General features: G+C 45.5%; 1 protein-coding gene across 1 annotated transcript in view; it reads left to right on the top strand.

Annotated features, from left to right (window-relative positions):
- The window catches only part of LINGO2 (leucine rich repeat and Ig domain containing 2), a 1,615,267-nt gene that overhangs the window by 1,439,064 nt on the left and 161,681 nt on the right, over window positions 1-14,522 (top strand). The window lies entirely within an intron of this gene.

The raw sequence follows: 14,522 nt of genomic DNA, 5'->3' as shown, positions 1-14,522 counted from the left end.
GCTGACATTCTGGTGACTAGTAACAGATTCTCATTCATTGGTATCACGCACGCACAAAGTTGTCTGCCATCCATCTGCTCTTCACAAACCTCCTGTCTCCTCTACTTTAGCAGTTTTACAGGCACAGCCCATTACGATGACAGCACTATTTATACACTGGCTTGCTGCCGTGCTGTTTTGACATTTTGCCCATAAATTCCACCAAGCTTCATTACTTTTGCAGTCGCTGGTACCTTTGGCCAGCACAACAAAAATTAGGCCGGTGCACCACGTATGAAGTCTTGTGTCACAATGATACCTCGGCCCCCTCCCCCGAGTGTGCAAAATTCATTGCTATCATTGCTTTTGAAATTCAAATCTAAAGGTCCTTTTCACATTTGCCTTTGTTTCTAGCTTAACTTCTCAGCAGAGTTACAGTGGCCAGAGTTCGAGAGTTATTGAACCTCCCAGTGGCCAAGCACAGGGAGGTTCAATAACTTATCATGACCACACGAGGAGAGTGGTGGAGAGAGGACTCAAACCCTGTGAACCATGATAAAGCGCCTCATAGTTCACAAATGCACACACCTGCACCTTCTTCAATCACCTGGAACTTAACGTCCAGAATGTTCCTGCTTTTATGGCACCCAGGTCACATCTGCTTGGTTTTCTAGTTAGAATCGTTATTGTTTACTGGCATGCAAAATCCAGATCTGGTTTTAGTTAGCAAAGAGTGCCATATGGGGGGACGACGACACTTTCCAGTCCCAAAAAAAAGGACTATGTAGACTAAAGATGAATGTGACATTAGGATCTCCGGCTAATAGAGTAGAAGGATGAGACACGATAAAAAAAATAAAAACAAACAACAACAAAAAAAAAACCTGGTCATGGTGTCCAGTAGGTCTGGTTTATTGCCACCGCTCTCCATAGATGGAAAAAGAAAGGGTCACAAGGGAGATAGAAGGGGTGTTGAGTAATTTCGCTGTGGTGAAAGGAGGAGAAGGAATGTGTGCATAACAGCGAGGCTGGGCAGGAGACTATATTTTGTATGTCTGTGCTGCAAACAAGTAAAACATCAATAAAAAGAATTAGATTATAAATGGTTAGGGTGGTGAAGTTAAACAGAGCGATAAACTGATGTGAGGGCGTGCCCCTTAAATGTACTTCTGCCCTCTCGGTTATGACATCGGTGGTTTCAGCTGGTCTGAGTGCCCTCGGAGTGAGGGAAGTCTCACTAGGCTTTGCCTCTTGTGCGGTGTCAGTGTAGTGTCAGGGAACTATATCACTTCCCATTGGGAGGCGTTGTGAGAATTCCTGCACACATGTGAAGCAGTGGGAAGAGACGGACTTAGGGTTTTGGTGCCTGTAGGCATTGGTGCTGTCTGCCCCGTCACCCACCTCCTCTCTTCTAAGGTTGAACAATAGGGAGTAGAAGGTCTCTAAGACACGGTCCCCTAGTTTCCTGTGGCAGCTCGGGGTGGATTCTGTGGGAAAAGTTTAAAAATTCTGAAACAAACATTTCTATCTTTTACATTACATTAGAAAAATAAATTAGTTTTACAGGCTAAGGTAGATCTTCAAAACATACGCGCGCTTACTTTTGTTCGCGCCACCGGTACAAACAAAAGTACACCAGATTTTATAAGATACGCGCGTTGCTGCACGTATCTTATAAAATCCGGGGTCGGCGCGCGCAAGGCTGCGCAAAATCGGCAGCCTGTGCGCGCTGAGCCGCGCAGCCTGCCTCCGTTCCCACCATGGCGTAACTTACACACGCCGCCCCGGCATCACCCGGCACAGGCCGCAGTGCCGGGGGACTCAGGACTGCCCTCCTGGCCCGCCCCCGAACCGTCACCACACCCCCGGACCCGCCCCGGACCGCCCCCTGCCCCGGACACACCCCTGGACATGCCCCCTCCCGCCCCTTTTGCGAAGCCTCGGGACTTACGCTCGTCCTGGGGCTTTGCGTGCGCCGGCGGCCTATGCAAAATAGGCCGCCGGCGTGCGTAAATCCGGGAGGATTTACGCGCGCAGGGGTTTTAAAATCTACCCCTATATGTATTAGTATAATTGATTTTATTTTTATTGATGAAGAAAAGTAATCTCAAGTGTCAGTATTTATTTATTTTATTTATTTTTAATTTTTTATACCGAAATTCCTGTATTAGATACAAATCAATCCGGTTTACATATAATGATAAGTTGCCCTGGTCTTAGAAGCCCGACAGGGGCTTTTTACATGGAACATTGAACAGTGAACAGTGAGTTTCAGTACTCTGTACAATTAACGAGTTAAACATAGAACATAGAAACATAGAACATGGAACGATAAATTGCCCTGGTCTTAGAAGCCTGACCGGGGCTTTTTACATGGAACAGTGAAAAGTGAGTTTCCGTACTCTATACAATTCACGAGTTAAACATTGCAATTAACGAGTTAAACATTGAGTTTCCGTACTCTATAAAATAACGAGTTAAATATTGAGTGAGTATAGCAGATTGATAATAATATAACTTGAAAGTAAATAAATATAATATTAACAACAAGTAAATTCAAATTAACATTGGCTTGCAGGTTGGGTTATCATGAAATAGAAGGAAGGATGGCAGGGGGGAAGGATTGTGTCATGCGAGGAGGGGGTAAGGGAACCTGAAATTGAGGAGTCAGATCAAGGTACCCTGGATACATTCTGTAAATGGGAAAGCTTAAGGAGTCAGATTAAGGTAACCTAGTTACATTCTGTAAATGGGAAGGCTTGCCTGAAGAGCCAGGTTTTTAGCTTTTTTTTTTAACTCTGGCAGACTGGGTTCGAGTCGTAGGTCTGTGGGGAGAGCATTCCATTGGTGGGGTCCTGCAGTTGAGAGTGCTCTCTTCCTTAATACTGTTTTTGCTGGAGGGGCAAGTAATGTGCCTTTGTAAGCGCTTCTGATGGGTCTAGAGGATGTATGTGGACGAAGTTGTGTCTTTAGCGTGATAAGTGCGATGTTGTGTATCACTTTATGAATAATAGTGAGGGTTTTGAATAGAATCCTGTGTTTGATGGGTAGCCAGTGTAGGTTGCTGAGAATGGGGGTGATATGATCTCTTTTATTGGTGTTTGTTAGGATTCTGGCGGCGGCGTTCTGTACCATCTGTAGAGGTTTGATACTGTTGGCGGGGAGTCCAAGTAGGATCGAGTTGCAGTAGTCGAGTTTTGAAAAGATGATAGATTGTAAAACTAGTCGAAAGTCGTTGAAGTGAAGGAGTGGTTTTAACTTTTTGAGGACTTGTAATCAGTGGCGTAGCCAGAATTGATTTTTTGGGTGGGCACAAGGTTAACATGGGTGGGCTGTAGGCATGCAGGTCTACTAGTTGTTTTTTTACTGATAAATAATGCCAAATTATGCAGCATAGCATTCACATCTACGCCTAAGTATGAGGTTTACTTAATGATACAAACATAATTCATGGTGATTTGTGGTACTTTAGCCTTCTTATTATTACGATTTTATACGCGGCTCCTACCTGTCCATAAATTTTGAGAGAGCGGTTGTGTTGCTTATATTTAAATTGCTAACATCTCAAAATATAGATATATATTTTTACCTTTGTTGTCTGATCTTTGTATTTTTCTAATCAGTTGGTCCTGGTCTCTTTTTCCCATTTTTTCCCTTATAGCTCATTTCCTAATTCCTTTTCAGTGTCTTTCTTCTATTACTGTCTTCTTCCCTTCCACACACACACACACATGCTTTCTCTCACAGACTCCCGCTGTCACTCTCATATGCTCTCCCCCCACAAGCTCACATTCAAGTTCTCACTTTCTCACCCCTCCCCAGGCTTATATTCTTATGCACACACAGACGCACATCCAGGCACCCATTCTCACCCACACACATAAACCCAGACTCCCATTCTCACCCACAAACCCATGCTCCCAGTCTCACCCACACATATCCAAGCTCCCATTCTCATCCATACATATACACATTTAAGGTACTATTCTCACCCACACATACACACATTCAAGCACCCATTCTTATCCACATATTCAAGCTTCCATTCTCACCCACCCACACAAACCCAGGCTCTCATTCTCACCCATATATACACACATTCAAGCTCCCATTCTCACCCACCCACAAACCCAGGCTCCCATTCTCAACCACCACATACACACATTCGAGCTCCCATTCACCCACATATTCAAGCTTCCATTCTCACCCACATACACACCCAGGCTCCAGTTTTCACCCACACACACACACTCCCATTCTCATCCACACATACACATTCAAGCACGTGCACAGCTTCCGCTTTCTCCCCCAGAGCAGGAAGATCAGCTGCCTCTCCTGCTGCCACCGGCCTCCTGCTATCTTCGGGCGTCGGGCCGTATTGCCCGCCGAACTTCCTGTCGGGGGGGGGGGAGGAGCGGAAGCGCAGCGCACAACGTCCGCTTCCTCCCTCCCCCCACCAAGCAGGAAGATCGGCGGGCAGTACGGCCCGACGCCCGAAGATAGCAGGAGGCCGGTGGCAGCAGGAGAGGCAGCTGATCTTCCTGCTTTGGGGGAGAAAGCGGAAGCTGTGCGCGGCGCTTCCGCTCCCCCAAACAGGAAGTTCGGCGGGCCGTTTGGTCCGAAGATAGCAGGAGAACGGGGGGCAGCAGGAGAGGCAGCTGATCTTCCTGCATTGGGGGGAGGAAGCGGAAGCTGCGCATGGCGCTTCCGCTCCCCCCCCCCGAACAGGAAGACCGGTTGGCCATACGGCCGCAGCAGCGCTTCCCCATGTGTGCCGTGATGGCGCGCGAGGCATGGGTTCTCTTGTTCGCTGTCGCGGGGATGGGATCCCGCGACAGCCTTGCAGTTTCGGTGCCAGTTAGGTGGGCCTGGGTCTAAGTTGGGTGGGCACCTGCCCACCCAGGCCCACCCGTGGCTACGCCACTGCTTGTAATTTGTTAAAGCAGTCCTTAGTGGTGGTATTTATAAATGTTTTTAAGTTTAGTTGATTGTCAAGCCATGCTCCTAGATCCCTGACGTCAGGGGTGAGATCCATGTTTAAGGTAGTGGATTGCGAGGGGCTTGATGAGTGGATACATGGGTCGTGTGAAATAAGTAGCATCTCCGTTTTGTTGGAATTTAAAACCAAATTAAGGTTGGAAAGTAGTTGTTTGATTGGTTGTAGGCAGGCCTTCCAGTAGGTGAAGGTTTTTTGAAGAGACTCTGTGATAGGGATGAGGATCTGTATGTCGTCTGCATAGAGATAGTGAGTAAGCTTGAGCTTTGAGAGAAGTTTGCAGAGGGGAAGGAGGTATATGTTGAAGAGGGTGGGTGAGAGTGATGAACCTTGTGGTACACCTTGGTCTGATAGGATAGGCTGAGATTCCTTGTTGTTTATTCTGACTTTGTAGAACCTGTTGCACAAGAATGACTTAAACCAGCTGAGTGCAGTACCTTTGATGCCTATGTTTGCTAGTTGGTCTATGAGTAGTGCATGATTTACCGTGTCGAAAGCTGAGGATAAATCTAGAAGCACCAGTAGGTACAGTACAGGGAGGAGACCTCAGTACTGGGGAGAGCAAGGGGGAAAGATGAGGAATGTGGGGAGGAGAAAGGAGGAGGAGTGCAAGAAGGGAAGAGGACTAGGGATGGGGAGGATGGGAGATGGGGAAGATTAGGAAACAGGGATGGGGGAGGAAGAGGGAGAGAGAGAGGCAGGTTCTTGGACTGAGGGAAGGAAGGAGGAGGGAAGAGGAAGGGTTAGAGAGCGGGTTACAGATTCTGGGGAGAAGGGAGAGGTAGGAAGGGAGCTTCCAGGATTTTCAGGATAAATCCAAGATCAAGAGAGGGAAGATATGAATGCCCTGGTCCTGCTCCTCCTTGCATCCCTTCTCTAGCATCCCCACCCCATCTGACACACACACACACACACACACACATTCACTCGGCACCAGTCCCTTCTCTCTCTCACACACGTGAACACTGCCCCCTACCCTTGATCCCCCCTCTCTCTCTCTCTCTCACGCAGAAACATACATAGAACCTTGTCCTCCTCTCATCCCCCAACCTTTCTTCTACTCTCCAATTATCTCTACTCTGCCCCTCCTAATCTCTCCGCTCTGTCTGCTGCAGGCTCATTCCCCCTCCTCTTCTATTCTCTGAACACTGCCAGGGAGGGGGAGGAACTGGAGTATTTATTTATGGGCCGATACAGTAAAAACTTGCGCCTGCCTGCCTACAGGCAGGCGCGAGTTGTACGCGCCGGCAGGGGGTGAATAGTGGTTTATGGTGTGGCTGGAATCGTGTGCAGATGTGCTCCTGCATGATCAAAATCCTAGGCGGTCTTAAAAAGACTGAATTTTCCTCTATGGGAACCCTGGGAGGTCATGGGGTTTTGTGTGGTCCATGGCCCACCCCATGTGAACCCCATGCCCAAAAGCTGACCGGGATGGGGGCTACACTGAAACACCATCAGAAAGAAGGGAAGCTAACAGTTGCCCTTTTAAAGAAGGGCAACAAAAATGATAAATGGGATGGAGCGGTTCCACTGTGTGATGAGAGGCTTCACAGATTAGGGCTCTTCAGCTTGGAAAAGGGATGACTGAGAAGGGACATGATAGAAGTTTATAAAATCATGAGTGGGGTGAATTAGTCACCTTTTCAAAAATATTAAAAGCAGATGACACTCCATCAAACTAACAACCAGAAAATTTACAACAAAAGTACTTTTTTGCTCAGCGCATAATTAATTATAATTAAGCTGTGGAATCTGTTGCCAGAAGACATGATCAAGGTGACTAGCACAGTAGAGTTTCAAAGAATTTTGGACAAGTTCCTAGAGGAAAAGTCCACAAAACATTGTTAAACAGATTAAGGAAAGCTACCGCTTATTCCTGGGAGTGAGTAACAAGAAAAAGATCTACACTTTGGCGTCCATCGGGACCTTGCGACCTAGACTAGCTAATGTCAGAAACGGGCTTCTGTGCTTGAGAGACCTTGGTGTGATCCAGTATGCCATTTCCTACACTCTAAATATGAATATCTGGTAGAGGAAAAGAAAAAAGAATTTTTATTCAGTCCATAGTAAATCACACACCCCCTCCCCATTGCCATTTCAAACATAAGAAAGTGAAGGAGAAAAAGAGGAAAAGGATGTTGGAGAAATGCAGGAAAGAAGAAAGGAACCGACACAAGAAGAAAGAGGTTTTGTAATAACTACTGCTCGGTGTTACCTCCCAGTCTGTTGAAAGGGTCTCTTGCCACTGTCTTCCTTCCAGCTCAGTGACACTACATTGCTTCTCTAAAACTCTACTCACGGCATCCTGAAGCAGACGCCTGCCCATTACCCAGTGAAGTCATGACCAGGAAGAGCTTAGCTTGAGTTGCACAAGTCATTTTTATTCAGCAGTGGGCAAACAGCAACAACAACAACAAAAAAGTAATTCTGAGCATGTGTGTCCCAGAAAGCGCAAAGCAAGGCCCTATTGCCACCCATTTGATTGTTTGGTTTTTTTTAGTGTAAATTTCAAAGCCATTTGCATGGGTAAAAGAGCGTCCTTCCCTATGCACGGGAAAAAGTCCTCGGGGAGCCTCCTGCATGCCCTAACTTTTACCAGGCATGAGAAGAGGCATGTCCTGGGCGGGCTGTGGGAGGGGTTTGCACCTATGCACGTATTTTTGCATTATCGAAGCACCACGTGCATTTCTGCATGAGAAATCTCTGCGCGCCCGCGCGCATTAGCAGGTGTACGTGTGTGTCGGGTAGCTATGGTGCAAGTCTTTTCAAAGGAGAAGTATGCACGTACTTTCCCTCTCAGAACTGGTGCAAGGTCCACGGGCTAAAACCACCTGCAGTGCAGACTTTACACTAATGCAGGCAGTTACAAAATTACCCCTTTAAAGTATCAAAGACCCTTTGAGCATCACCTGCCTCCAGCATCGACATTGAACCAGTTTTGAAGTAAATGAAATGTGTATTCGGTGATCAGTATTCAAGTGGTTTTATTATGGGACCTGGCTTACAGAAAATTCTATTAGCCAGACAATGCTGTCATGTGACTCGGTGTCCGCTGGAAGATGGGGGTCCTTTGTGTACATCCCAGCACACACTGGTATTGGCAGTCCTGATTCTTCCATTCAAAATCAACAATATAGGCAGCAAAATCAACAAACGAAGGGAGCCCAGAACAGTCACCCTCCAGGTTGCTCAGCAGCACTGACAGAAAGGGCTGGGCAGTATTTATCAGCTGCAGGGTGTGAAGAAGGGTGAAAAGGAGCCTGCTTTTCCAGGAGCTGATGATGACGGTGGACATACTGGGAGTTATAAAGGTATAAGCACAGTCCTCGGTTTCCTGCGCCAGATTATTCAAGATTCTGAAGCAATTATATGGGAAATTTGCAGAACTTTGCATAAAGTTTCACGTTGCTTCAATAATTTTATTGAAAACCTTTCGCATTGTTTTCGAACAACATTTAAGCTATATACAAATACAAAACTTGACTGAACTTTTTAATCAAGCAAAGACATCCAGAGGTGAATATTAAAATGGTTTCTCTGGGTACGTTTTCGAATAAGCTGGACAAAACAAACGCGCGGCGCCCATAGCCGTGCGTACTGGCGCACGAGCGAAGATGCGCTGGAATTTTTAATTGTGTACAAACTTCCGCGCATATGTTTTAAAATGCAAGAATCACCAAAAATCCTCTAGCAAATACCAAGTGAAGCAAAGTTAGGGAGAATTGCCTCTGGAAGCTCCCTGTTGGACCAGCATTAGGAATGTCCCAAATAGGGGGCTGACTGCCTGGTGGTTCCTATTCTGGTCTTGGCTCTTGGCTACTCTCGTGGTTCCTGCTTCAGTCCTGGTTCTTGGCTACTTTCCTGGGTCTTCTTCCTGTTCCGGTCCTGTTCCTGGATCCCTTCTTTCCTGAGGCAAAGGAACACTTTCTCCTGGACACTCGGCCTCTCCCAGGTACAGCCCTGCTCAGATACCACCTCTCTTGCCCCCCCCCCCACCCCACCCTAACAGATCCTGGCACTGAATCAGAGATCAGAATGACTTGACTCTTGTTTGCTCCTGTCTCAGCCTTCTCCCATCCCTCCTGTTCCCTGTAGTCTGGGAGGGGAGAGACTGGAGCATGAAGCAGAGTTGCAGGGGGCTGTGGAATCAGCCCTGCAAGCCCTATGTAGGTTCCTTCAGATGACTGAATTACTCAAAGGGGGAGCTTCAGGTTTGTTGATTGTGCAGAAGACTGAAAAAAAATGCCAGGGCCGCAGAAATGCAGTAGTCTGGGGGGACACTGAGCCTAAGGCTGCATCGATTATGGGACTTTTTCTTATTTTTCTCCATTCCTCCAAAGCATATTTCCCACTCCACTGCCTCTCCCCCCCACCTCCCCTAGTTCCTGTTTAACATAAGCCCTAGAATCTTTTGTCTTTTGTATAAAAATATTACCAAACAAACAAGAATCATGAATTCAGAATCTCTGGGGAAAAATGTAACAGATCAACGCCGCCCACTTGAAAAGAAAAGAAGAAACCTACCCCAAAAACATGAATTGATTGTTTGGGCATCCTCTGAAGAGGTGTAAGTTTAATTCCTGTGAAAAATTATTATTCTCATCAGCCTAAAGCATGAAAGTAACTGAGTAAAAATAAAATCCTCACATTTTCCAAAACGGTTACTGCTTTTCAGCTATAATAGAACAACAGTTTTCAGGCAGAGATGGTGCTACTGCTAAGCAGGAGGTGCAGCCTGGATCATCTCCCATCCTCTGTGGCTCCCTAGGGTGCAGAAGCATTTAGAGGGCAACAAGCAGACGTTATTAGGTGAGGAGTTTCCCCTTTGGAAAAATGAGTTTGCAGCCCACGGGTCTGTGGGGAAGGCTTATTATTGCCCTCTCTGTGATCACGATACCTACTTGGACTGGTGCAAGAGGGCAGAAAACATATTATTTACATCTTATTAATGGCAGAGCACGCTGTACATTATTTCTGACCATGCACAGAATGTGGAGGAGGGGGGCGGATTTATCCAGAGTGACCTAACTATTTGAAATATGTTCGCAGACTTGAATCTCAAAAACCCTTACTGCTAGATAAGTCTGATGCCAGGAATGCTAAAAACGCTGGTATTTACTTTCAGCTCTTTAAAAACCATTTAGAGGGCCTTAAGTAAACCATTTTTTTCCCATTGGTATAGAAAGAGGAAAAATCAATTTTTAAACAAGGCTTGTGGTGTCTATAAAGTTCTTGCACCAAAGGAACTGAAGGACTGGATTCAAAGTCAGGGTCAAAATAGGGCAGCATTTGTAAGTCCAAGGTTACATGGTGAATCAGAATTGCCTCCATGGTTCACAGATATCTGCTGTCATCACTGTGCTGCCTTGCCAGCCTCTGATTACTTTGCTGAGTAGTGGGTTTCAATAGAGAATTACAGCTGAAGATTTTGACTTGTTATTAGCTATAGTTTCTTATTCTGATTCCTTTTACAAAAATGTAACTAAAAATTGCTTTTTAAAAAAAATAAAATTCCTCTATAATGCCTATATAATTTTTAAAATTATTTTCATGCTTTCCTTTAGATCATTGCATGCATAGTACATTTAGCAAGAGAAGTAATACTATGATGCCGAACACCAGAAACGGAGACCGTAGTGCTTGAAGGGTATCTAGGTTAAAGCTCTCTTGAAAACCGACTGGAAGTTGACACTTCCTTCTTATGGTGCTGAAATATTTAGTCATGTGTGTGTATATAAAAGAAGTCCATACTTTGGAGGTAATTTTAGAAAGGATTTATGTGGGTAAAAGTAACCTATATTGTTTCAATTTTCAGAAGCATAAAACCTTTTGAAAATTTGGTGAAATTACAAAGGAATTGCGCATGTAAAAATAGCAATTTTCAAAAGCTCATTTACGCACATACAACCCAGTTTTACACTCACAAATCCTTTTGAAGGGTTGAAGGTACAAGAAAAGTCTAGAAAGGAGCTCTCATGAATCTGTTTTTCTGAAAAAAAATAATGCTTTCTCACCAAAGCCACAGCAGCAGCTTCTAATCTTGCCAGCTCTGCAACAGAGAGCCAGGAGGATCCGGTGGTCGTCTAAGAGTTTCCATCTGTTCTATTTTACCTTCCAACTGTCTGTTCCACATTGAACTATAAGGAAAGGTGCAAATAGAAAAATCAACCGCTGTAGTGAGGGAAGAAAACTCCATTACCAGTCATTAATGTGCACAACATGACTTCATCTAAAGGGAGTAAAACCTCAAAGGGACGGGTGGAGTGGAAGAAAAGGAAAAATAATCCGTGATGAATTCTTGTGAGGCACTGCATGCATACCTACACACTTGAGGAGAGGAAAAAAGTTTCTATTCTATACATTAAAAAAAACAAAATCTCTGAAAATATAATGCAATCGGCTCTCAGTATAAAGAGTGGCACTAAATTGGCTTGGAATTATTTTTTTTTTACAAAATAGAGAGCCCTTCAAACATCATTAATCTTAATTGGAACCTTCTGGAACCATAAACGGTGTGTTGTTGTGAAACAAGACATCTGCATGTAGGTTTTGTTCTCCCTATGTAAGGAGATGGACATTTACTATCTGAGCTGCAGGGGCAATTGAAGGCATGCGATGGGCAGAGGCCAGTGCTGTAGTAAGGCGGGTGTAGATTGTACCTACCAACTTGTTTTCACAACCTGTACGACTTCATCACACAGCCCAGGTTTTCCTGGGTCTCCTGGGGGATTCCTGAACTGTTCAAGACCTTCCTCTCCACCTCCTGGAGCGGCAATACCCTTAGAGATGAGGTGCAGGAGAACAAGCAGGCTGCACGGGAGTTTGGGGAGCTGGAAAGAGTTTATTTGCTGTGGTGGCACCTACTCCTGTCTCCTCTCCTCTTACGGAACTCGCCAAGGTGCTGCGAAGAGAGGAAATGGGATTACCCCAGGGGAAGGGGGAGAGGGGGACATTAAACATACACGTGCCGGTTCAGAGTCCCAGCGGCCTGTGCCGTTTGCTTCTTCGCCAGCATTTCTCCTCTGCAGGTTTGCAGCTCCTAGAGATTCCAGATTGATTTTCTCACCAAGGTAACACAATAAAATAGATGCCTGAGGTTTGGGGAATTCTGATGAAGGGAGAGACTGGAGGTTGAGGGGGAGTAATGAAGGGCTAAGAAAAGGAGAACAAGAGTCGTAAATAGAGGGTTGGGGGCGGAGTTAGAGCAGAGGATGGAGGACTGAAAAGGAGAAAGAAGCTTTGCGGAGGAGAGCCTACCCACCACCGGAATAAAAATCCTTAGCAGCACCAGTTGTAGAGGGCACTTGATGGAATGGCTATTAGTTACTGAGATTAAAATGCCAGAGAAGTAGGCATTAAATGTTGGCTGCTGGATATCTGGTTATGTATGGCGGTTCCCACTTAGCTGGATAAGTGACTTATCTGGCTAAGTAATTTGTAACTTGTTTTATTATTTTCCGTATATTCCACTGCTGTAGTATGATGCTTGAGATTCCAGCTCTCAAGGGGCTGTGTGCTTCACATAGAAACATAGAAATGAAGGCAGAAAAGGACCGAATGGTCCATCCACCCTGCCCAGCAAACTTATGGTAGTATCTGCCACGCTGTGCAGGTTACCCCCATGTTTATCTGTTTCCAATATAGATCCTAAGCCAAGAACCAACTCTGGGATGCCTGTATGATACACATCCCTACCACTCGGCCATGAATTTTTTATATTCAGTGCCCACCAGCCCAGGTTTAAGCACAAGGAGAATTATCTCCAGTCGTGTATGGCACCTTAGCGACAAAGCATCAGAGACTTCCAGCAGTGGTCTACCTCCCGTCAGTGCCATGCATACACGCGGGCTTACTGTGACAACCTGCCTGGACAAAGTATACAGCCAGTGTAGCAAGCAATTTCTGGTTCTCCATGGCAGCCAGCAGGTCCGGAGTTTAGCATATTCACAAGGGATGTTCATGAGACATGGTTGCCCGCATTTGGTTTATCAATCAGGCTAACAGGCCCATGGAGGGCACTTTTCAAAAGCCATTTCCCCTGACAAACAGGCGGACTGAACATTGTCCCACCCATCCGTGGATAAAGGAGCACGTGGGGGGGATCAGCAGCGTGCATCCGTTTACCTGCAGGAAAGAGAAGGGGGCGGAGTTAGGTCAGGGGAGGCAGCAACGGGCCTGGCTATGCATTTTCAAAACCACCTGCGCCATTTTCAAAACCACCTGCGCTGTTTTTTCATGGGAAAAGTACCCACAGGAAAAGCAGGTGCAAACCTCTCTGAGTACTGATTCTTTGGCAATTTTCAAAGGGAAATTCTTTCCCTTCATGAACCGGGACAAAGTCTGTGGGGGAGAAAAGTATCAAGACCTCTGCATCTGCCCACAGAATTTTGAAAATTGTCCCCTATATAGGGTTAAAAATAAATCATAATTTTGAGTGCCTTTAATGTTCCAGAAGGTGATAAAGGTAAATCCATATGACATCCAAAAATGTAAGTCAAATATTTGTCAGTCTTCTCTGAGATGGAGAATGGACCAATTTGTTTGCAATGACTGTGGACACATTTAGCCCCTTCTCATGACAACCCATTTTCAAAGTCACACTCGCCTGCTTTTTTTCCCTTTGAAAATTAGCAGTAAATGCATGCAAACATTGTCTGTGCACCTTCTGCTGTCATGAGTGGCCAAGCAGGAGCACAGTACTGTGTGTAATTTACAGACACAGTTTTACTCCTTCTGACTTAAACGCGCCTGTGGGAAAGCTTCATTTTAACCCAGCTTTAAGCCTGCATTGTGAAAGCTGATACATGCTTTTAGCGGGGCAAATGGCCTATAAAGGACTCTCGCAGGTCCTGTGTCTGATTTTACACATAGTCTAATTCTCTCACTCCTCAGACTGAATAAACATCTAACAGCCCTCTGCCAGTCCCAACAAGCACTGGGGTTGTATCCCCTTGTTATGCTAGTTCTCTTTTGACACACAAGTGGGTGATCAGGATCACGGACAGTTTTGATTCAGGCCTTAGTAGTATCTAGGGTTGGATTATTGTAAGATCTCATACCTGGGCCCTCCACAGAAAGAGATCTGGAAGCTTCCATTGGTCCAGAATTCAGCAGCCTGGCGTCCTACAGGTGTGAGATGCTGGGATCATATCTCGTCTATATTAAGGTGGCTATATTGGTTAACAATATGGTTTAGGACAGTGGTTTTCGGCTTTGGCTCTGGACTTTTCAATCCTTGTACAGCATGGGCCCAGGGTATCTATAAGGAAGTTTATTAAGCTACACACCTTGTAGGGTCTTGAGATCAGGGAATGATGCACTTCTAATGATTCCTTCTGTAAACATGGCTGGATCAGCAAAGGCAAGAAAGATGTTCCTTTGCTGTGCTGTCCCTAACCTTTGAATTTGGTTACCAGAAGAGCTGAGCCTGTTGCCAGATCATTTGATGTTTTGCCAAGTCTTAAAGTCTTGGCTATTTTCACAAGAATTTGCTGATTCTGTAGGGGGCCTTCATTTTCAGTTGTTTTATATTTTCCCCTGGAATTTA

This window comes from Rhinatrema bivittatum, chromosome 1 (genome assembly GCF_901001135.1).
Source record: "Rhinatrema bivittatum chromosome 1, aRhiBiv1.1, whole genome shotgun sequence".
In the NCBI taxonomy this organism is placed as follows: Eukaryota; Metazoa; Chordata; class Amphibia; order Gymnophiona; family Rhinatrematidae; genus Rhinatrema; species Rhinatrema bivittatum.
This window is presented reverse-complemented; position numbering and strand designations above follow the sequence as displayed.